At 36.6% G+C, this 26,257-nt stretch overlaps 1 protein-coding gene across 2 annotated transcripts in view; it reads right to left on the bottom strand.

Moving 5' to 3' along the window:
* BAIAP3 (BAI1 associated protein 3) overlaps nucleotides 1-26,257 on the bottom strand; it is a 2,552,914-nt gene that overhangs the window by 1,121,189 nt on the left and 1,405,468 nt on the right. The gene's annotated exons all lie outside the window — the stretch shown is intronic.

Raw genomic sequence — 26,257 nt, forward strand, 5'->3', positions numbered from 1 at the left:
ACGGTTAAGACTGTTTTACAAGCATGATAACAACACTATAGTTAAGCACATGACTATAACAAAAAACACTATAAACAGAACTTTGAGCATTTTAACTGTAAGACATGTTACATAACTTCCTCAAAATTCAGTATGAAAGAAAGCAACATATATTTAGGTAATTCCACTACGAAGTTAATGCAGTGACTGACCAGAAATTAGGAGAATGCAATAAATCAAGAAAACGTAACTCCAAGACTGCTCAAAACACACAAATAATTTATTACAAGCAAAGCTTTTGGGTATAACCCTTCCTCAGTGCTATTATAATATAAAATTTTCACTACATATAAAGAAATATCAAAAATTACATGATCATAGTCAGCCAATAAAAGGACTAATTGATAAAATATGCTAATAAATAAAACCATAAAAAACTATCTATCATTCATAAATACTTTAACCCTTCACACCCATTCATTTAATCACAATTATATTATTGCAGTTGTATTTGTTTCTTAACTAAAATGGGCTTAATACTAACAATGCTATTTAGCCCAGGGTGCAGGTCTGCCTGCAGTTTTTCTCTAATGCATTATTAATGTCCCCACCTCTAGCTTGCCTCAATACCTGTTCAATTGCCCTGAATTAAAAAAATGCTCAGGACCACTATCCAAAATATGTTTACTTAAAGCAGTTTTTGAAATTCAAAATGACAAGCTCTAACAACAAGATAACTTTTTTGGATGCTGAGTTACAAAGAAATGAGAATTCAATAGATACTAGCATTCATAGAAAAGACATTCGTGTTAGTCGTTATGTATCTAGGATAAGTATGCATGCATTGCATGTATTTAGGGGCATAGCTAAAGCCCAACTTACAAGGGTAAGCAGGTTAACAACTAATGACAAAAAATATGAACTAGAGATGAGGAAAACAGACAAAGAATTTTTAGAAAGACGCCATGATGAAATTGCAGAAGGAGAAGAAGCTATTAAAGATGTACTTTCTAACAGAATTCAAATTACTGAAGAAGGCAATCATAAAACTGATCGATACAGTTATCACTTTATGACTCGCAAAATATAAAATACAGACTTTCACTACACCACTATACATGACCAACAAAATAAAAGTCTTATGAGGTAAGTGCTTAACCGAGTGTTAAATGCTGAGCGTATTATCATGGAACTTATAAACAAAGGCATTGGCAACCTTCAATCACTGGACCCCAGCCAGTTTGGGTTTGTGAAGGGCCGATCTTGTCTTCTGAACCTGCTTGACTTCTTCGAATCAGTCTCCAGAGCCATGGACAAGGGTAAGGTGGTCCACACAGCCTATCTAGACCTTGCCAAGGCCTTTGACACCATCCCCCACTCTGGAATCATAGATAAACTTAATAAGCTGGGCATTAATCCCTATGTCAACCAATGGGTTGCTAACTGGCTTACTGATAGAACCCACACTGTAAAAGTAGCCGACTCCAAATCCAGCTCCAGACAAGTGACAAATGGAGTACTTCAGGGTTCAGTCCTGGGACCGCTCTTGTTTGGCATCTACTTCTCTGAAGTACAGGCCAACACTAAAGGACTCTGGCTAACAAAGTTCGCAGATGACTGCAAATTGGGAGCCATTATTGAATCCCCAAATTATGTGAATACTCTACAAAAGGGCCTTACAGAAACAGATGCTTGGTGCCAGAGCCATGGGCTCAAGCTCAATGCCAAGAAATGTTTAGTTATCCCCTTTGGGAAAAAACATGTACTTGTTTATTACCATATAGGTGGCAGTACACTAAACACCGAAAATTTGATAAGAGACTTAGGGACACAGGTGGACAGTGGTCTCACCTTCGATAACCACATCGCCACAACAGTCAGGAAATCCTTCTATGTGGCACACCTCATCATTAAGGGCTTTTCATCCAGAAAAAAGGAGGTCATTGTCCCACTGTACTCATCCCTCATTAGACCCATTATAGAATACAATGCCCCGTTTGGTATGTACCTCTCAAGACATCTGCAACAACTGGAAAGGCCGCAGAAATACCTCACTAAAAGAATTACAGGCCTAAAGCAGATGCCTTATGCTGACCGCCTAAAAACTCCAGCTATACTCTGTCGCATATCGTCTACTCAGAGGTGATCTCTGCTTAACATACTAGGTCATGTCAAACCCAGAGCTGTTGGACATGTTACACTTAAAGAAATCCCAATCCCGCAGAGCCACATGCTCCAGGGATCTAAACCTTGTCATCACAATAAACAAAACATGCTGGGGGATAGGTTCCTGACCCAGAGACTCCCCAGACTCTGGAATAGATTGCCCATACATGTCAAGCAGAGTGCCTCTTTTGCCCTCCTCAAAAGAAACCTTGATGATTGGATGGGAGAAAGGAAATTCACCCCGGGGATCACGTCAGTCGCCCTGCTCGACAGGGGTCCAGGGAAGTAAATGGTGTGGGAAGAAATAGCCAGGGAATTGTTATGGCTAGGCTTGTATAGGCCCTAGGGCTGATAGCCTAGTACCAAGCTATGAACTTATGAACCTATGAAGAAGAAAGAAAAAAACTGCATACTGTCTGTGCATTTGGTGATTTTAACTTTATCTCTTAGTTGTACCTACTTAACAACATTATATTATTTGCTTGCTCTGAATTGCACTTGACTAAAATTAACATTCATACAACCATGAATCAAACTGGAACACTTATTATATCTTACCTAAATTTCTCAAAATTCTTCACATTTTTTCATGTAACTGTTTTGTTTTATTTGTTTGTACTATTTTTACTTTGATTTGAATTAGTAATATACATATTTATTTTTGGTATGATGACCAAGTTTGATGGACTTGCTGCACATTTTGGGGGATTTTTACTAAAAATAAAAATAATATTGTTAGTCTGAAACATTTTTATAGTGGTCATTAACTTCAGTTTTTACTATAAAATGTTTTATATTCATATTTTTCCTGTTTTTGCCTTGACCTGGGTTTCAGAAGACGATAGAGGTTGGCAGCAACACATTTATTATGTCCAATGAAAAAGGAATAATGTCAACATCTTTATGCAAGTCTGGAATAAAGCCTGATTTTAAAATCATAAGATATTAAGATACAATTATTTAAACTGGTCAGAAGCATTACTAAGGGTGATGATAAAGATTATATTAGCATTCTGGGGAGACAGTCTTTTCAGTGCTAAATTCCATGCCCTGTCACAGCTCTGTTCAGGGAAGGCACATAGCTTATGATGGATTGCAGTACTTAACCATTAATGAAATATTCTCAACTGCAATATCAGTCATACAGAACACCACAGACTGCATAAACTTTGGATTGCTAAAGTTCTTTTGCCACTGGGCTTCAGATGTCAGTCCTTGACATTTATTCCTTCGCATAATATCTAACACATTCTTAAGTAACATATCACCCGGTCTGCCGTTCTTTTATTTATGCATTTATTCATTTATATATTTATTCTTTAATTTATTTATTTATGTGTTTGACTCCTGCTTCCCCTGTGCACACCAAGTGTTAAAATGTTACCCCTTACAAGTTCACTTTCCATTACAGGGTGACATGGTGACATAACGACCACCATCATAATGGGATAGCTTTTAAAGCTTTTTATAGTTCGCTGCACCCCCTTTCCTTCTCACCTTAATGTAATTGCACCAGTTTTATAACTGTGGTCAAGCACCACCTTGAACATATGCCAGCATCTTTCTGCTTCACAGCTGTTGTCTGTCTTTTGCGGAGCCTATCATTCTGCTTTAGGGGGTCGGCCAGGCAATGCTATAGCTGGCTCATCTAGAGCCCAGTGCAGGCCATTTACCCCCTCAGGACCTCAACTAAAGAGCAAAAAAAAAAAAAAGAGCAACTAATGACAACTACTTTTAAATTGTTAAATGGTAGAAACCCACTTGCTGTATTTATAGCACTGCTATCCCAGTTATTTCCACACTGTGTAGGAGCACCTGGTGAATGACAATAAGTTTCAATGAGAGTAGCTACAACTTTTGATGGAATTTGATACTTTTAAGTGTAGTGTTCCAGACCATCACTAAAGATGTATGCCTCCTACAGCATTTCTCAAAACATTTTTCAAACCCTCCTCACCACTTTTTGGAGACGGATTCCACCTTCAGAGTTTGAACCTGAGCCTCTGTATAAAGTAATCAAAGCTCTCAACTCCAAAAATGTGGAACAAATAGGCAAAAGGTGGAACACTTACCAAAGGCTTCAGCTAGGAAGCTCAAGGCATGATTCTTAACTGTTACTTCATATTTAACATAGCTCTGTTGATGACTTAATATGATTCTATATTACTGAGTATTATTATCTATGGATATGTGTTAAAAAGCTCTCAAACAGTGAATGTGTGTCAAATCCTTTCATTGTGGAATATAGAATTTTTAAGACTCAAAATGAGGAATGCTGCTCATAATGAGGTACAGTCAAAAAACATGTAAAAGAAATGCATCCATCTTGAGATCAGTAAATTAGCTGGCACCAGGGATATGTTTTAAGCAACTAGAATTAAAAAAAACAGTTTTCCTTCATTTATGCTTTGTTCTGACACTTGCATTTGCTATTTTAGATTATTTCGGAATGCATGATTTCAGGATCTAAGATGCAGTTGATTTAGTACTTATGAAAGACATAAACTGACCAGATTAAATTGAAAGAATTGTGCCTGCAGTGTTTTAACTATGTATAATTGGTCTAGCTAAGGTCTGTAATGGACAAAATTATAGCAAGCTAAAGGGCCTGTTAGTGCTCGCAAAGTCGTTTAACAGTTGCCTGTATACCTGCTGGACATTTCTAAATACAACTTCTTAAAAATCAACCTCTAGCTGTGATAACTGAAGCAAAGTGTTGTTTCTCTTAATGTACTTTTATGACTATCATTTAAGGACTTATACAATGAAAGTTAACTGAACTTGTTCTACACTTCTTAACAGTGCAAAGAGAGACCTCACATGACTTGTTTTGCACCCCATACATCCCCCCATCTTCTAGTTTACTTGGATTTTGCAGAGTTCATTAAAAGTACCTGGTTCATATCTGCCATCAGTGATGCCACCTCACAAAATGTCATATGCCCAACAGTGCAGGTCAGGGCCAACTGTACTAGAAGCAGTGAATAGGGTAACTGCATTTAAACAATTGGAAGTGGGAGCTTTAGAAAAGGGTAAAAGCAAATTACATAGAAAAAATGGGAATTGTGGGAAAAATACATGTAGAATAATGTTTTGGGGTGGAATGAGGTTTAAGGGAAAGCAGGAATTGAATGAGCTACATAATGTTTGATTGACAATGACTGGATAAATTATAAGTGATGTATAATGTTTGCAACTGAAAATATGTCAATATGGTTTGTTTTCACTAATATAAATGTATGCTTGCCTATATCATAGGTGATCATTTAATAAAGATGTTTCTTGAAAAAAAGAGCAGGGCAGATCAGGAAATGTCATTCACTTACTGATCGGCAGACTCATTTGAAGTAGTTTCAAGGAATCACTGTTCAACAATGACAGGTCAAGCTAGCGGATGAGTTGTTGTTTCTTAACTAATCTTGTGGAGCAAACATCCCCATCCTTTGCACAAAACTCAAACTTCCCAATCCCTTACACAAAACAAAACTTCTCCACCCCTCACACAAAACACAAAACTATCCCAACCCTCACACAAAACAAACTTCCTCATCCGTCACACAAAACACAAACTTCAAAATTCCTCACACAAAACACAAACTTCCCCATGCCTTGAACAAAACACAAACCGCACTTCCTCTCTTTTCTGCCTTAAAAAATTCTGTTAGCTATGCCTATTACAATAATGACCACTGCAGCTGACCACAGTGGATACCACTGTTGAATATAGTACCTTGCCATGTGAGTAGGTTTTGGTGGATTATCTTGGTACTGCCCTTAGGCACACATAAAATTCAACTTTCAACTTTATTATTGATTTACCCTTAGTAACAGCTTATTTTCACAAAATTATTTTTTCCAACTGTTAATAGAAAACAAATACATCACTCTCAAAAACTGCCAGTAGTAACTGTCACTTAAACATCGTTTAAAAACTTTTTGGAAAACATTAGAATTAGGATAGAAGAACATTTCCTAATAAATCTTGAGTACAAAAGATGCAGTTAAAATATACAGATTTAGCTGATTCTGGCTTAGAGTAATATGGAACATCATGAATCAATGAAAAAGCTAGCAAGTACGGCTGGTGCAAAGCAACCAAGCTAGACAGACCAAACGAAAAAAACGCCAGCACCGGAAATGAGCTGAGAGAACTGTAAAAACTTTATTAAGCTGAAATACTAGACCAGTTTCAGCACATGGCTTTCATTAGTAGAATAACACAAGGTGTTATTCTACTGATGAAAGCCATGTGCTGAAAACGGTCTAGTATTTCAGCTTAATAAAGTTTTTACAGTTCTCTCAGCTCATTTCTGGTGCCGGCGTTTTTTTCGTTTGGTCTAATATGGAACATCCCATTTAAATACAAAGGAGTTTCTGGTGTTTCTTACATTACTGCACTGAAGCTTTATAGCGTGAGATGTGTGTAAGTTTCCATGACATACATTATATGAAAATACGTAAACAAAATCAGTTAGTTCTAGCAAGCTGTCTCATATTTTCAGTAAATCATGTACCAGGTACATGTATAAGGTACAGTGATACATTCATTTTGAATTTTTGAGTAATGCTTCATAGAAACAACTATTAGGCCACTTTCAAACAAAAAGCCCCAAATCTTCCCAATTGTCCTGAGTGCGTTACATATAAGCAGTGCTGCATCAGAAGAGAAGGCACCTTAAAGCTCCATATCCTTGACTGCCTTAACTCCATGCTGCTCAGTAACAAAGCATTACAAAAGAACTCAGCCTACAGTGGCATTACCACATTCTACTCCAGAATCTAGCTGTTTACTGCTTCATTTGTTGATTAAATAAAGCACAATGTTGAATCTTATTTTTTGTTCCCCATTTGTGTGCTCCCTAGCTACCCATCATCTGCTTGTCTAGACCATTTTCCCTTAAGTGTCTTTTATACTATCCCCAACAGCTGTGACTGTACTAATTGTATGATGGGCAGGGGAAGATGGCATTACAGAGGCTGGTCCTGTATGCCAAAAGGATTTTTTTCAGTTTGCCTAACTGCGCAGAGCTAGTGATGTCACATATATCACCACGTATCACATTAATTAGCTCCATCCCCATCAGATGCAGCAATTTTTATCAGTTATATGCCTTCATGATTATGGTATATCCCCATCACCAAGGATCAGTCTATATCACAAACAGAAACATCTCCTTCTTTCCTGAAGTGGGCAATCTGGCAAAGCTGCTCGTTGGTACCCCTCCTTCCATGGCTCCTCCATTACCTAAGCCACTGGTCAATCTCAGGTCATCTAGGCTGTAGTAGGGGGCCCATCCCTCTATATCATACAGCTGGGTTTTAAGTCTTATTTTGAGTATCCTATCTATCCTAACTAAATATGTACTCTCTACTGTGAATAGTCCTCCAAACCATCTAAAGCCAGTATTTATCTTGTGGTCCACACCTTAAGATTTGTAAATTTCATTGTTCTACTTGAGCTGCTATATGCAGGTAGTACTTCAGAGAACCTGACAAGTGTGACAACAACCATTTTCAGCTCTAGTAAATTTTTTTTTGTTACATACCTAGGAAACAAATTTGTTGCAAAAAATGATTTCACAATTAAGGTAAGCACATTTTTTTACAAAGTTACTTTGCGAGGTTTACTTGTAAAAGAATATGTTGAAAATGCAGAACAACAGCATGGAACACCATCAGAGGTATGATGTTTAATTTGATCAGAAGTTTAATCAGCATTAATTTCATCAGACATCGTCAGTAATATGACAACTATCACATTCACGTTACACTTTGTAGGGTGAAGATGCAGGGTTGTGCTTGTCACCATTATCCTAGTTCCTATTAGGGTGTAGGCCGTGAGACTGTGCCTATTAGGGTGTAGGCCATGAGACTGTGCCTATTAGGGTGTAGGCCATGAGACTGTGCCTCCTGTCATTATACATAAGTGTACACAGTCTTTTTAAAAGTGACGCTACACATGTCAGCTGTTTTCAAAGTATTTCATGCAGCTCTTCTATGAGCTCTCCTGCTATATGCAAAAAGACATTTTTATAAACTATTCTATGGCATCTGCTATTAGCAGCCTGCTTTGGCTGCCCTGTACTAGTAAGTCTCTGCATTTATCTACGCAGGTTTCAGTAAGTATGCATATGAATGGTAAATTACCAGCTGAGATCCTGTCTGTATCTACATAACATGAACACAAAAATGAGGAGGAAGAAATGAAATCAAGTTCTTTGTAGCACTTTTACCATCTGCTTCCCTTGTCTGTGCCCTCCTGTACCTGACATTACAGCTTTAAGGCATATCACTCCATTTTCACATTTTTGAAATACATACACAAATCCAGCTACATAGTTTGCAGCCAAACATTTGACCTTTGCAAACATGCTTTTCCTTTTCCCATCATTCAATGTGAGCATGAATGAATTTGTGTGTGTGTATGTATGCACGTGTGTATGTTTGCACGTATGTGTAGGTATGCATGTGTGCATGATGACAGAAAGTGTTTTCTGTCCAATACAGTATAAAACATAAATTGCATATATCAGTCTTTCAAGCTAAGCATCGGATCTAATTGAATTCCACTGTATAATGACACACAAAAGTACTCTTTGAAATGACGTAAATAAGCTCTCAGGTTCTACAATTCATATTACAGTTTTCTTTGTCTTGTATCTATGCGAGTCAGAATTATATTTCTGTCATTTCTATTTCCCATTGTAATTAGTTAACTGTTGCAATGATTAAAATAGAAATGTCTCTAGGGGAAAGACGCAGTCTACTAAACAAAATACATATATTTGTCAACCAAGACAATAACTAATTCAATGCATGTCTGAAAGAAATGGTAAGCTAGTAGAAATAATATTTTTTTCAGTGGTACTGTTCACATTAAAGAAATCCTGCACATAAATACAGCTGTTCCACAACAACATTATAACTATAGGTTCACTGATTTGATTGTCAAAAGTATGACTTATCAACCCCCAAGAAATTTGATTGCCATAACCCCATGCTGATATTTTCCGCTTAATATTTTGAAAGAAGCTAATAACCGACTTCTCCTGATAATAAGTAGTAGCTTATTTGATAATGCTGTATGCCATTATGTAAAGTATCTGTCACTTATTTGCATTAGTGATAGTAAAACCTTGCCAAGCAAGCATTTTTGCTCATGAATAATGGCATGATGAGATTTAGAGTAATCGTGTCAGGAGGTGATGGCTAGATAGTGTGTAGTAGGACATTGTGTAAGGTAACACACATACACACACACACACACACACACACACACACACACATATATATATATATATATATATATATATATATATATATATATATATATATATATGGGTCTACTTTCTTTGATCGAAACAACATTATTCTGAACAAAGAAAGTCACGACCTTACTTTCACAAAAGTGCACTTCAGTGAAAGTGAACTTTCGCAAATTCCAGTTCAGCGAACCAGCAATTAAAATAAAAAATAACAATTTAAACTCCGTTTTGCAGGGGAACAAGCCCCCCTGCACCCCCATGCCCCCACTACATTAAATATACTAACTCCAAGATCGCACTACTGTGGGGAAACAGGTATATTCCCTTATCCCACTGTAGTACTCTGTTTTATTTAGATTGCCAGTTTGCCGAACTAGAATTCTCAAAAGTGCACTTTCATTGAAGTGCATTTTCGCAAAAGTAAGGTCATACTTTATTTGTTCAAAATAATGGTATTTTGATCAAAGATAGTAGACCCATCTATATATATTTTATATATATATATATATATATATATATATATATATTTATATATATCTATATATATATTTTATATATATATATATGTATATATAGATAGATAGATATATGGATTCACTTTAAAATCTCAAATTACAGAAATCGTGAAAAGCAAGTGTTTTTTTTTGTTTGAAACCACAAAAGCTCGAAACCTTTCAGTATGTAATGTTCTGACACCCCCCATCACACAAACAAATACACATACAATACATTCCTCCACACACTACAACAAACCAACACAACACACACACACACGAACAAATAAAACCCAACACACCCCTGCTACTTATATATACAAACTCTGAGGTCACACTAAAAAGAAAAAGACACTAAACCCACTGCTACACACTCTACATTCCCGTTGCACAAGCACACATTTCATACGTACAAACACCACCACTTTCAACACTTACACAGTCACACTCTTACTTACCTACCCTAACCTACACCTAAAACTTCGAAACACACTCACATAATACCAAATTCCTACCCAAAACCCTTTAACAAAAAAAAAACACTTACCTGAATATCCAATTATAACCACACATTGGCAGCCATCCCCACATCCCAGAGCACACTGCACCTTACAGACACAGTAAACCACAACTAAAAATAGTGCACCACCACAACCGCAGATTTGACAATTCAATATTCGCTCATATGCAGTTTCGAGTAACTGCACTTTCGACACTTTCGTCTCGAGATACTGAAATTCGAGATTTCAGTATTTCAAGATTGTAAAGTGAACCCATATATATATATATATACATATATATATATATATATATATATATATTCATACATATATATATATAGATATATATATATATATATATATATATATATATATATATATATATATATGTGTGTGTGTGTGTGTATATATATGTATGGATTCACTTGATAATCTCAAAATACTGACATCTCAGATTTCAGTATCTCGAGACTATAAAGCTGAACATTCACAATATGTAAAACCCCAAAAGCGTAAAATTCAAAATCATGACTTTTAAATACACCCTCCACCACATAAACAAACATACATAAACCTTCCTCCCCATACTACAACAAACCAACAAAACGCACACAAACACAACAACACAAGTACACTCACTTACCCTACATATAAGCAAGGGGGGCATACTCCCCCTGCCCCCCCATGTGGGGGTTGTGCCCCCCCACCCCTGCTACTTATATATACTAACTTCGAGGTCACATTAAAAAGACAAAGACACTAAATCCACTACTACACTCTCAACATTCCCGTTGCACAAACACACATTACATATGTACAAACACCATCACTTTCAACACTTACACACTCACACTCTTACCTACCTACCCTAACCTACACCTTAAACTTCCCAACACACTCACATACACTCAAATCTCTACCCAAAACCCTTAAAAAAACTACACTTACCTGAATCTCCAGATATATCCACACAACAGCAGGCAACCCATACCCACAGCACATTGAACCTTACAAACACAGCAAATCCCACATAGCGCACCACCACCACAACCGCAGATTTCACATTTCAAATTCGGTCAAGTGCAGTTTCACTCAACTGCACTTTTAGCACTTTCATTTCGAGATACTAACACGTGTGTGTGTGTGTGTGTGTGTGTGTGTGTGTGTGTGTGTGTGTGTGTGTGTGTGTTTAAAAGAAATGGAGAATCTTGTTATTTGTCCAGCAGATAAAGGTGGAGCCATAGTGCTCATGGACAGTGACTTTTATAATACCAGCATGATTCATTAATTATCTGATGCTTCTACATATTTTAGTATTAGTAAGAAAGATCTAGAGGGCATTATTTGTAATCTGTACAACGAGCTGTATGATTGTCATATGAGTGGTCACATTACTAAGGAGTTGTATGATTACTTGAAGGCAGACTCCCTGTTAGTTCCTGTATTGTATGGACACCCCAAAATACACAAACACCCCATCAACCCATTGATGAGACCTATTGTTTCTGGGAGGGGTTGTTTGATGGAGACCTTGTCTATATATGTAGAAAAAATTATTAGACCTGTCTTAGAGAAGACATATACAGTGTTAAGAGACATTAAACAGCTTTTACAATCCCTTTATACATGCTCTTGAGACTAAACTGACATTAATGGTACACTTTTGGTTACATTAGATGGTAAGTCATTATGGGCATTTAGAACTGCCATATAGCTGAAACACCTGATGTCCTTAAGGGGTCATTTGCATATATCCCATGTTACCTCTAACACAAGTGGTTTTAAGGAATCACATAGTGGCAAATCTAGCTTGGCTAGATTCTTCTTGTAGTTTTTACTGATTGTTTTTTTTCTGTGTGACCTTGTTACTCATTGTTTTAGTTTGCTAGTTGGGATATTTTGTAGAAACTCTAATGGTTATGGACATCAGCTGGGTATGACAACCCTGTGTTTCCAAAGATTAGCCAAACAGTCTACTTATGTTATGTTGCTGAACATATAAGAAGGCTGAAACAGGCATATCAACATATAGTGGGGTTGGCTTTATTGGCCTGAATTTGTCCATAACAGACTTAAAAAGGGAAAAAAATTCATTTAGCTGACCTGATGTCCTTAAGCGGTCATTTGCATACATTCCATTTTTCCTCCAATAAAAAAGGTTTTAAGGAATCACACAATGGAAAATCTAGCTTGGCTAGATTTTTCTTGTACTTTTTACTGATTGGTTTTTCCTCTGTGACCTTGTCCTGCAAGGAGAAGAGGGCAAGTCCAGCTGTCTACACATGTAGAATAGTAGGTACTTTGATTTCAAGATTTTAACATTTCAGTATTGTACACTCAGTATTATAACTTTCTGTATTTTGCTTTCCAGTAAGTTGATAAGGACCCTATATGTGATTATCACAAATACTCAGAGTAAGGATTTAAACAACCACCAACACACAGATAAAGCACATTAGAGGGATAGATTTATTACCCAGTGGTTATAGAAACAAATTGTCTCTATAGATTAAACAGAGTGACTTCTTCATTTTTTGACATGACTGGATGGATTTTATGGATATACACAAACTCATCCTGACCCTACGTGTTTTGCCATTCTGGAAGCAGGAGGCACACCATGACTAGTCTTTTGACTTACTTATCTTTTAACTTCTATGATATTATGATCCTATAAACAGAGAGCTAAAGATGCAGCACATACACAAAAATTATAACAATAGAAAACCTTAATTTGATAACTTGTAAAATAACAAACATAATTCAGGATACATAACTTTTTTGCTGAATCACTTGCACATTTTAATATGATTTAGTTATATGATTAATGCTAGAACATTTTGTGCCTTTTGGAAAAATATTGGTTACTTAAAATTAAATTTGTATACCTTAGCTAATGTGGAGTATACCTGGATAAGGCTCTGGTAATTCATTTTTATGTCGATATGATTCAGAACAGCAGTGAACACATTCTATCAGGAATGAAATAGGACAGTACTGTTTATATGACATTAGGATAGCTCAGGGCAGCATTGTTCATATCATGTCAGGAAAGGGTCGGGGCAACACTATTCACATTCTATCAGGTAAGGATCAGGGCAGGTCGGTTCACATTTTGTCAGGCAAGGGTCAGAAAGATACTGTACAGATCTTGTCAGGCAAGGGTCAGGGCAGCACTGCTCACATACTGTCAGGTAAGGCTCAGGTAAACAGTGACCACATCCTATCAAGTAAAGGTCAAGGTAGCACTGTTCACATGCTGTTAGGTAAGGGTCAGGGCAGTACTGTTCATATTCTGTCAAGTAAGAGTCAGGGAAGCTTTGTTTATATCCTTTCAGGTAATGGTCAGTGGAGCACTGTTCAAACCTTGTCAGGTTAGGTCAGGGCAGCACTGTTCATATCCTGTTAGGTAAGGTCAAGACAGCACTGTTCATATCCTGTCAGGGAAGGTTTGGCCTGCACTGTTTATATCCTATCAGGTTAGGTTCATGCCAGTACTGTTCATATCCTGCCAGATAAAGTCAGGGGAGCATGGTTCATATTATTTATGTATTTATTTATTTATATTTGTTGACCGGGAGTGTCTGACTGGATGTAGGTCAATTTTCAGCAGAGGCCCGGGGAGAAAAGCTCCACAGTTAAAATAAACAGACAGTATCCTCTCAGGAAAGAGTCAGGGTAGCACTGTTCATAACCTGTAATGTAAAGTCAGGTAAGCATTGTTCACGTCTTGTCAGGTAAGGGTCAAAACAAAACTGTTCATATCCTGTCAGGTAAGGTCAGTATTGCACTGTTCACATCCTGTCAGGTAAGGGTCATGGCAACACTGTTCATGCCAGAGCAGCTCAAGAGACAACGAAAAGGATTTTTAAATAACATCCTTTGATGTGTATTTATTTCAAGGTCAACCACATTGTTTTGTGTTTAATTCCCCTGTTTAAAATGTAAGACTGGCTCATTTTCTTGATTTTTTTATAGTCAATATCCCTTAGTTCTTTCAGTCATAAATGTAATATTTTGGTTATAAGACACAAATAAATAAATTCAATGAAAACTGTTTCAGTAGGTACTCAAAGAATATCAGGATTCAATGAAGTCTAATTCTAAGTCAGTGATGACAGGACAGTGAAGGAAAAGGAAAGGCAAAAAGTAGCTCATATCATGATGACATGAAGTACATACTGGGAACAAGTCAAGTCCAGTAATCACAATCATATCAACATGGCTTCCACATCAAGTCTTTATGGCATTGACTAAATTGTAAAATATTAATATATACTTAATGTGGTGCAAGAGCATTCATACTGCACAAAACATCAAGATAAAACTACCCTTTAAGATCACTTGCAGACATTAATCTCTTACATGTCAAAGTTCAACAGCACAAATTCACATAGCTGGGTAAAACAATAATTTCTGAAATGGTAAAACATGCCTATTTGTTATTTATCTGTTTCCTCTAGTAAGATACTGAAATTCTTTGGATCCAGAGTAACAGAGCAACTTTGCAGGTATTAGTAAAGAAAGGAAACAAAATAAATATAAAGTGAAACAATAATCAACTGGTATTTACATCCCTGTCCTAATGACATAAATATGCTAACTTCTTCAGTGACACTGAGGAAATAGAAGAGAGATGGGCAGAAAAGTGAGCTACTAAGTCAGTGTCTCTATTCAGTACGTATGCATTAGGAGAAATATTGATCATAACCAGTCAATACAAGTGGTAAGGAAATTGGAATGAGTCCAGTTCCTTCATATAAAAAATAAAACTTTAAAATCTAACTGTAAGTAGGGATGTTGAATCTGATGGGATTCACCCTAGAATGCTTGAGAGGGGGAGAACACCTAATACTTGTAACACTGTTGACAGATCATGACAGGACAGTAAAGTGCTTGAGGACAGGAAGAAGGCAGATGTGATTCATCTTGAGAAGAGTGGAGGAAAAGTTAAGTAACTATATATTAAGGGTTGGCTGAGAAGAATTTGCAGAATATGCAGATGGCACAGAAATGTGCAGGCTAGGTAAGTTACTTCAGTCTTCCTGTGAGACTGAAATATATGTTTCTACCGTATATTTTTGTATAATATATTTTTTATAATTGCACTAACTTATTAATAAAACCACGAAACATGATTTTACTTGGTATACTCTGTTAAACATTTGTTCCAATGTTGCTGCATGCATCTTCTTTAGTTATATACTTATTACCAGCATGACAAAAGGCTTTATGAATAGACAAACCATATGTTCAGTTATGAAAAGTGGTGAGGCAAGGGATAAGGCATGGGGTGGGCTTTGGATCAAGTCTTAATCTCTTTCAAACATAACAGCAATGAGCAAATTATGACAACTTGCAAAAAAATAATGTGCTGAGATTATAAAAGAAAACAACTTTTCTAGCTCTACTATGCAATGACTTTAAAATAGAGTAAAGAAACGTAATAGAAGATTTAATGCAGAAAAGTTTCTAAAAGCACAGTTGCCAAATTATTTTCAAACAGTATGGTCTCTAAATTGCTGAGACACAGGATGCTGCTGCTGCCAAACATCAACTGCATTAGACTGATGTTTCATCCCACTGAGCGGTCAGGATATTGATTTATATCTCCTTGATTGCTACGCTGGTGCAGGAGTGATCCACTGTCTTCAACAGCAACCACAATGCCTGCCATTCCCAGAAACGTTAGCCTCCATCCATTATCCATACTTGTGTATTACACATAACACAACACCAACATCAAGTGAAGTCTGAAGAAGCCAAGACACAGAAGACAGGCTAGCTGGTATTTTGTGTGTTTGTCTAACACCATGCACCATAAGCTGGGGTAGTTTGTGTTTGTCTAACACCATGCACCATAAGCTGGGGTAGCACCATAAGCTGGGGTAGCTCACAGCAGCATATTCAGTGGAGGTATTTTACTGAGTCAGGCAACGCATTATAGGTTTGCCTCCATCCATTCCTAATACGTGATACACTGATTGTGCCCAACACTTTTAGTGCCTTTCTTGTACATTTTGTAGTGTCGGGTAAAGCACTGAGGACCTTACCATTCAACTATAACTGAGTTACAGAGCAGCTCTGTTTTGCCTCATATATTTGCCCTATCCATTATAAAATATTTGATTTTCTGGTAAATCATTGAGGATTTTAATGAGTCAGTAATGCCAGACATTAGAGTTTCATATTTCTTATTGCTCAGAAAATGCATGTTGATGCAAAACCCATTGGTCTATTAATATTTCAGTGAATTACTGTAATATTTAAATAATGTCCCTGATATGGGGCCTCCCCCCATTTATTTTTTAGCTTTGTCTCTGATTTTTGATTAAAGAAGTTAAGAGAGATGTTAGGGATGGCAGTCAGTAACAAGTAAAACAGATATCTGTTTTATACTTCAAGTCATTCCAAAATTCGTACCATGCAACTTGTCAAAACAAGGGTCAGCCACAAAGATAGAAGTACTGAGGGAGTGAAACGGACAGCAACAGGGACATACTTTACTTTATAAATTAGGTAGACCCATAACTAGAGCAATTTAAAGAAGATTTTTATATTTTTATTTTTTCTCCTCTTTGAGGGGGCACTGGTCCTGGTCACTGTCAAGGATGCCCTTAACTGTCATGTTTATTTTTACATTAGCATTGCCTTTCCAAAGGAAACAGAGTATAACACTGACTTTGTCAGTGCTATGACAGAGAATCAAAATTGTTTTTAGGAACAGACTATAAATAAGAGGCTATATACAGAAAATACATCAATAGTATGCAAAGTTAGGAGGCAAGGAAAAAAATGCTTGCTGATGTATAATTTGTTATTCTACCATTTGTGTGAGTGACAGTGCATTATTATATTTCTGTTCCTGACTTTGTCCCTCTGCCCCTCATTACTTCTTGCTTTGTCCCTGCTTCTCCCACTTAGATGTTGAGAGGTATATCCCTCTGCAGTACATTGGCGGCCAAAACACTGAAACATAGGAGATACTATTTTCCTACCCTGTCTGGTAACATGCAGCTGCTGTTTTCTGTGTCTCAAAAACTTTTGTTAATTGTACTCTTGTTTCTCAGCAATGTATGGAGCCATCTCTCTGAAACCTTTTTACTATGCCTCTATATTTCAACAAAAACACAACTAGACTTAATGCAAAGGTCAATTAAAAGCTATTTAGAAGCTGAAACACCAAAAGGATTGTAATTCTCCAGACTGCCTATAACAGTGTGTGTGTGTATTTGTGTGTGTGTGTGTATATGGTTAAGATATGATTCATTGCAATACCACAATAGTGAACACAAGACATCTGACATCATATGGGAAAAAACACAGTATCAAACACTTAAAACATGAAGCATATTAAAGATGGCAAAAAGAAATCTTTACAGTAAATCCCCCTTGACACTAGCCTCTAATTTGTTTGATTTGTGGTAGCATTACAGAAAGTTTTTTTTTTTTTTGTAGGGGAGGTGTGGGGTTAGGGTTAGGGGCACAGTTAGAGTTAGTAAGTATCAAACCCATGGCTACAGGATGATAGTCACTAGTAGCTCATTGTCTAGAGTCTCAAAACTATGGTGTCGGATCATCTGACTTTTACAATGCCAGGTGGCCATCAGTACTTTCTATTTATTCTGAACTAATTTTACATGTAAATTTTTTTAAGACCGAGTTCTAAATGTAAATATATTTAGTTTTATAAGAATAATCTATGGTAATGTATGTGTCATACTATGCTGTATCCACTTCTGGTGTGGATTGTCTCACTCATCTATGCTTTGTGATCAAATCCCACCACAAGTATATAAATAATACCCCAGTGCACTCATTGAAGGAGTTGTTGCTTTGAAAAAATTATACTTGCTATATTTTCCCCCTATATTCCCACTACAATTTAAGTAAATTAAAAGCTTAAATGAAAAAAATGGCACAGCGCCAAATATAAAGAAAACAAAATTAAATGCAAAGTCAAGAATTTCTTGTAGTTCAGACATCTCGTGCAACTGTTTTTTCTACAGCATCTAAGTGCTTTAATTGTACACAAGGCATTCTTCATGCTTTGAATACTTCAGCTATGATCCTTGAATTTTACTGGTAAATGTTTTTCGGCTTTGCTGTCTTACATTATGATAATGAGCATAGCAATTATCTTTATAAAGATTCTCTTGCCTTTTCATGTTTCATTAAAACATTTGTTTTCTTCCTCGAAGAATAACAAGAAATCTTGTTTGAGGCCTGTCATTCGGTTGTTTAATCAGGAAACAGTCCTCAGAAGAGAGATTATACATTGGAACTATTATCATTTATTTTCATCCACTAGTAAGATAATTTTTAAAATGTTCACATAATTTAACCTCCTCATTATGCCAGTCATGTTTCCCTAATGAAGTAGCTAAACTCTAACCTACTAAACACGTGTGAAAACCAGCAGCTTTGAATAAAGCATCTGTGTAGGCTTACTGTAAATGGAATAAGGTAACAACATTCAATCTGTGAGAAAAAATGACAGTAAAAATATTTTCAGTAATACATAAGAGATTTTAGTATAATTTAAGAGTTTCAGAACTTGAGGAGGTCTACTGAATTCCTCGTGTGAAGACAGCAAGACAATTTGGATTTGGGGAGGGTTGTTTGAGTACAGCCATGACAAACTTTGAACTTGGATATTTTATTTTAAGCCATTACCAAAGGCTAGATCCAACATTCTAGAAAAATACTGTTCAAGACAGTTTTTTACATACCTCTCTTATGTGTTTGTGCCTAGTAGAGCCTGATTTGTTAGTCTAAATTTAAAGTCTTGAGAATCACTTTACATTCTGGAGCCATTGTATTGAAACATTTTTGTTTTTAAGGGAAATTTATATATAACAGCATTACAAGTTAAGGCATATCCTGTCAGCCTCAAAATATGTAATACAAACTCATGAAAACAATAATCCTGACCAAAGTGTAGGTGGCAGAAAAACTTGCAGCTGTAAGCTCTTCTGCAACTCCACATGTGGCAGCTTTGCCTCTCACACCTTTTTATGTATACATGCAAACTTCATGTTTTCCCAGCTATTGCAAAAGTGGAAAAAAAAGACAGCTCACATTATAGTGACCCCCACGGTACAGCTGATTCTTGGAAAACATTCCTGGATTTGCATGTCCAGGGAGCTGCATTCAAGTAGACTGCATTCATCAGTCTACCATTTATTGGGTGGTCATTTACCTGACTAAAATGGTTTAGTATCAAAACACTGAAACACAGTTGTTCAAGTAATGACTTACTCTAAAAAAGCCAGAAATTAAAACATCACTCACTCAAAACAACGAAAACAGTAATGTCGATAATTCAAGTTTGACATTATCGACATTACCCAATTTACCTTGATGTCTCTTGATTTCCAACAAATGTTTGCAGGGGAGGCCCCTGCACCCTAACACCCCCTGTTAATTATATATTCCAACTTTGAGATCACACTACAGTGAGGAAAAGGGGAAATTTCCCGATCCCTACTGTAGTGCAATCTCCAATCAGAATGTCGACCTCATGACAGCGAGTGCACATTTTCCAGATCAGAGTTACGTAAACTTGAAAACAGCCTTTCGACCTTCCTAGTTCACGTAACTGCTGTCCAACATTTTGAAAAATGACTAACTTTTAGCAAACCCTGGATTTTTTTTCTTTGAAGGTCTTAAACAAAGCTGCAACTTGCTTATCTACCATCTGTTGCCATTCCCTGATATAGCAGAAAAAAAAAGGGTCAGTTCCCTAGTCTGGCTCTTCATACCTATGGAGCAAGCCAGGTCCATTCTCTCCAATCTGTGCTGAGGAACAACAAAAACAATTCTATACCCTGAACTGGCTCTCAGCTATAACAGAAAATGCAGTAGTGGCATCCATTTCTGAATGCTGGTAATGTACTTGGCCGCAAACAAATTGCAGAAGCACACAGTATTGTCAGAACTGAGAATAGTGCTCCCTGACATCTTGTACCAAAGGAGGCTTCCCCCTTTACCCTACCTTGCTGTGCCCCTTGTGTTAGTGCCCTGTATGCTACTGATACTTTCTTACGTATACATTCTGAAATGTTTCTGTCTCTTCAGGAAAAATATTCACATCTTCCACCATGCCCTGATAAAGGGATTTTTTTTCTTTAGATATACTCGTCTATGTTTCTGAATATGTCACAAGATTATACATTTGAACAAAATTACAGGTTCCCATACAAAGAATAGTCAAGAAAATTCAGATGAAAATAGCCTTCACTTATTTATATAGTCTAAATCCACGATCATACTTTTGCCACAAAGGTGCAACAGCATGCAAACAGATTATGTTGAGAATAGAAAACTCGACTGTAGAAGGAATTGACATAAAGTAAACAAAATAAATCAAGTAACGAGACAAATGAATCAACAAAGTGAAAGTCGATGGAATTAGAGGCTTCCATATATGTTTGTGGACAATTAGTGTACCAATCAATCAGCATGTTTTTGGGATGCGGATGAAGACTTTTGTATGCATAGGAAACCCATGCAGATGAAGGAAGAACATTAGAAGTCGGGAGTGAATCCCTGATCCTAGAGGTGTGAGGCAGGGGTAGATTGTACAACTAAGTCACTGTATTTTCACTAAGACATGTAGGAATAAAGCAAATTCTACCTTTCAGACTGTTCAGATACTCTACTCACAGTTGGGAATAAATCAATCTCCTGGATCCATAATTTCCACTTCCTGGAAAAACTACCTTGTACAGAAAGAACAGCTTCCTGGAGGCTGTAACAGCACTATTTCTCAAACAAAACACAAAATAATTTTTTCCTGCTTCATTTATGATTTTATGTAGCATTTAGTATTAAAAATATGAAGGAATGTTTTGGACATGAAGATATGTGGCGCTACCTCAGGTTTACATCCAGCAACAGAACGGTGTGCTGGAAATTAATCACATGATTCACACAGGTAATCAACAATACTAGGAGTGACATATCTAAAGGCTCATACCCATATATAGTACATTACAGACAACCTCCCACTGCCTTTGGCTTGATTAAATATGGAAATCAGTTATCTCTGCTCCTTTCTAAATAACAGTTTCATATGAAATTCACAATGTATTAATCATGAAAATATTTTACTATTATTAGGCCTCTTTGCTAGGCACCTTTTATAGCAGTTTCCTTTAAAAACTCTAAAATTATTAGCCAGACATCTCATGCATTATCTTTCAATATCATGTAGACTATTTCCTACCTTGCAAAGCTTCCTGGGAGGTTGCTTCTCTCACAGATGTATTATCATGCAAGTGAAACTTGCAAATGCCAATAAAATCTTTCTTATTTTTAATACTTTAAACTTACATTACATTCAGGTGATGTCTACCTGCTTGCCAAACACTGTTTGCAAACCTGTGTAGACTCAAGTAATCACAGCCAGCATGGTGATGACGTGTGACTGGGAGAAAGGTGTTTGCTACTGACCTAGTCCCTTTAGCCCATTATGTAAATGTAGTAAAAAAAATCAGAGAGTGAACTCTAGAAAATAACTGATATTTAATGAGTACTTGAAACTCTGCACCTGTATTCATTAAATATGAGTATCTGTCACATGATTTTGTACTTTCTGCTAGATTCTAGGTTTGCCAACTTTTCATGTCAAAAATTCTGGACATGTACATGAAAGCAAAATGCGGTACCCCCCCACACATGCACCCCCCCCCCACATACGCAGCCATTCCGGTGTCCCATTACTTGGCTATCTCTCCATTTCTCCCCAGTTGCCATAAATACTGTTCAAAACTCTGTGTGCATACTGTTTTCGGCTTTACTTCCACAATGATTACAGATACTTGGATTTAATGTAAAACTTTTATTTCAAATTTTACAGCACAAACACTAATAGACATTTGCTAAACAAGCAATACAGTCTCTCATAAACAGACATAGCTTTAATACTTCTTTGCCTTTAAAACTCACATTCACTGAAACAGCATTGAAACCTACATTCAAAGAAAATGCATCTGGTCAGTGGTGGATTAAGTTTACCTTTGGGCTTTTTCAAATCATAGGCCCCTTGCACACATTTTTAAAGCCAAGCAAAAGTTCTTTGATTCACCTTCCTGATTGTGTTAAATTTTAATACATAATAACAGCTAGCAGACATGAATTAGCAGCCATCACAACTTTAAAACTGGTACGCTCATGCTCATGTAGAATCTCTAATGAAACAAAACTGGCATATTACTAATATACTTAAATAGCATATGTTGCCAGGCTGTGGCAACACAATCCTCTAAAATGTTGGACATGTTAACCGTAAGAAAATGGCCATATGTTAGTTCCCTTAAACCAATTCACACTAAAAATCCAGAGAGTTCTAATAGGGTACTTGAGTATAAAACACCCACATACATACTGTCCAAGATGACTATGCATGCCCCTTTAGAGAGGGTACATCATCAGATGAAATGTGACAGTGAAGTCTTCACATAAATAAGATAGCCATATTGCTCTTTGACAGACACTGCTGCTCAACAAGCCTCATCAGTAATCAGGCAGAAGTAATGCTATAGGTGCTCTTTTCATATACCAACTACCTCTCAAAAATGGTAGATACTTTTCTGTACACTTCTGATTTCTCATTGATAAGCAAATGAAAAACATATGGCTAACATTCAACTTGCAGCTTTTAGACACACACACAAACACATTGCCCTCAACAAGCCTTATTATTTTTGACAGTGATGATGTGATGACAGTAACAGCACCACTTGTTAGACTGTGTGTTAAATTTATAGTTGTAAACATTTTGCCAGTAAGCATTGAAACAAGACACATGAACCAATAATGACAAAACTGCCCAATTCAGAACATTTCAACCATAAATGGCCACTCATACTTATGTCATTAAAATCCACCAATATCAGTCAATATGCGCAATCTCTGCAGAGTGCAGAAGTAAAACATCATCTAAATTCCACATTAAAGAGATCTGCAACTAATGAAAAGTTGCTGCTAGCAAACAATGTTATATTTTAGTGTTTCATCTACAAATCAATGCATGCTGCCCTTGAAGAACTGATTGGCTATGTTACGTTAAAAAATGGTAAGCTGCCAGTAATATTGCAACAGGGAATGGATGGCAAACTGAAAACAGGTTGATAGTTACTACTAGGCATCATAGGAGGACATACTCAGGACTGCAGCACCCTGCCCCATTAAAATATAACACAGTATGAGCTGAGGGAAAAAAAAAAAAAAACGGAACTTACATGTGCCACAGTGTTGGATTAGAGAAAACTCAGAGCAAACACCAGACAAACTCGTGCTTTACCTGGGGCGTTTCAGCATACAGTCCGTCTTCTTTATAATTCAAATTCCGCGCACATGGAAGACAGTGAGTAGACAGATGTAAACAGTCGCAAAGACACTGTTTTCATCATCTGCACCCTGATGCAAAGGGCATTCTTAAAGAAGAACGCCCCTAAAGAAAAAAAAATGTAATTTTTTTAAACTAAATGCAAATGTGCACAGTGCACCATTTTTTTAGGACAACAGGCATTTTCCGTTCTTCTGGACAGTGTCCCTTAATTCTGGACAGTCCGGAAGAATTCTGGACAGTTGGCAACCCTAGCTAGATCCTGTATCCAGGACTCATTATACCTTTGTAAAACCAAAATAACTAACTAACTAACTAACTAACTAACTAACTAACTAACTAACTAACTAACTAACTAACTAAGAAATGACTAAGTCCGGGAACAGCTGCCAGCAACATAAAAATAATAATTAAAATGTTATAATAGGCAGTAGGAAAGCTCCCACCCTAACTGCAGTGCCAGAAAAATAACAGGTTTCATAGCCACACGTTCAGACAGGAGACAGCATCAGCTGTTACAGCATACGTTTTGTCCGTAACAGCACACTTTTAAATCTTACTTTTACATAAGAATATTATCTCATGTCAAAATAGGATTAGAGCAGCCAGTAGCCACCAGCAAATTATACATTTGTGGAAATTACAGAAGGCAGCGTAGCTTGTCAAAGTGGGTGGACAAATAGGTTAGAATTTCTATTCTTATTGTTGCAGTTTTGGCACCTCAGTGTACCTGTAGCCGTTTGAGATTTGTTTTTCTAGAATTAACCTTAATTGCATTTCAACACAAACCCAAATAAAATTAAATGCAAGAACCCTCTCTAAAAAACAAGTATGCATAATTTCCCAATATACTAAAATTATTTCTAGGAGGAGATATATATATATATATATATATATATATATATATATATATACCCTAATCCCAGTCGACTTCTGTAATCCAAGAATAGTCAGTCCCCAACCCTGGTGATCTAATTTTTGTTGCAATAAATTCTAGAAGTATAAAAAATAAAACTGCTGAACTACATGCCTGGATTACCCAACATAAGCCTGATGTTCCTGGTGTAACCAAAACTTGGATTAAACCCAGCATAAATGACTATAAAGTTATACCTCCTGGTTATAATATCATCCATAATGACTGTTTAAAGAGGAAAGGTGGTGGTAATGCTTTAATATTTCCCAATACCTACCACGTTTCCCTTTACAGCAAATCAATACCAAAATTCAGTTCAGCAGAGCTTCTTACTGCTTTACTCAAAATAAACAATTATAAACAAAGACGTATTACTGTCCTTTATATTCCTACTGGCAACAATACAGCTATACTGGAAGATATCCTACATTGGATATCCATAACATTTCCACAAGAAACAATATTACTAGGTGATGTGAATGACAATTGAGTGGACATAAACTGTAACTCCCCTTCATCTAGAATGAACGTCTATGGTTTCACCACAAGTAATTAATAGCCCCACACATTATAGCAAGACATCAGTTCTCTGTTAGACTGGATCCTAGTATCAGAGCCTCGCAAATATTCCACCTCTGGTACAATGTCATACTCTGTCAGTGATCATCTCCCAGTCTATATCACTAGACATCTCACATATCCAGTTAAACAGCATATTTATAAAATGATACATAACCTTTCCAAGTTTAATCCAGAAATGTTCATTTCTACACTATCATCTATTAAATGGCATTCCCAAAAAATCCTTCCCTTAGATGATGCTGTAATTAAATTCATTACGACTTTTCTAAATATCCTAAATAGCCTTGCACCTCCTAGAAAGAAGAGACCGAAAACAAATAATGCAGTTTGGCTATTCAAAAAGAGTAGAATGCTAATGCAAGATAAAGAAAAAGCATGGAAAAATGGCAAAAATATAAAACACCTCCATAGCTTGGAAACTTCAGAATGCTTTGCAATTGTACTTACCAAGCAAATAAATTAATACAATAAAAAAATACCACAATATTTTTCAGAATAATACTAAACACAACCCTAAAAAAATGTGGACATCCATTAAAGAAATCTTACATCCCAGCCAAAAATGCAACCAAAACCCATCTCCTGAAAACTCACCACTAGAAACGTCAATACAGGTCAACTCTTATTTTCTAGATAGTATAGCATCTCTAACCAAGGATTCCTCAACATCTAATCCCAACCCTGTCCAATAGCCACATAGCACTACCATCCACTTTCACCTTCAAACCTACGCCCACATCCTATATAAAACCATTCCTAAACAAACTTAAACCATGCTCTTGCTCAGCTGATGATCTTTCACACGGGTACCTAAAAACAGCAGCCAATAGGATTGCATTTCCTGTCACAATCCTTATAAATAGGTCAGTCCAGGAATCCCACATTCCCTCTCTCTGAAAAAAGTCACACATTATCCCTCTACACAAAGGAGGAAATTCAACGGACATTAATAACTTCAGACATATAGCAATCTTATCTCTCTTCACCAAAATACTTAAAAA

Source organism: Protopterus annectens, chromosome 12.part0, assembly GCF_019279795.1.
Source record: "Protopterus annectens isolate FY-2018-M chromosome 12.part0, PAN1.0, whole genome shotgun sequence".
NCBI lineage: Eukaryota > Metazoa > Chordata > Ceratodontiformes > Protopteridae > Protopterus > Protopterus annectens.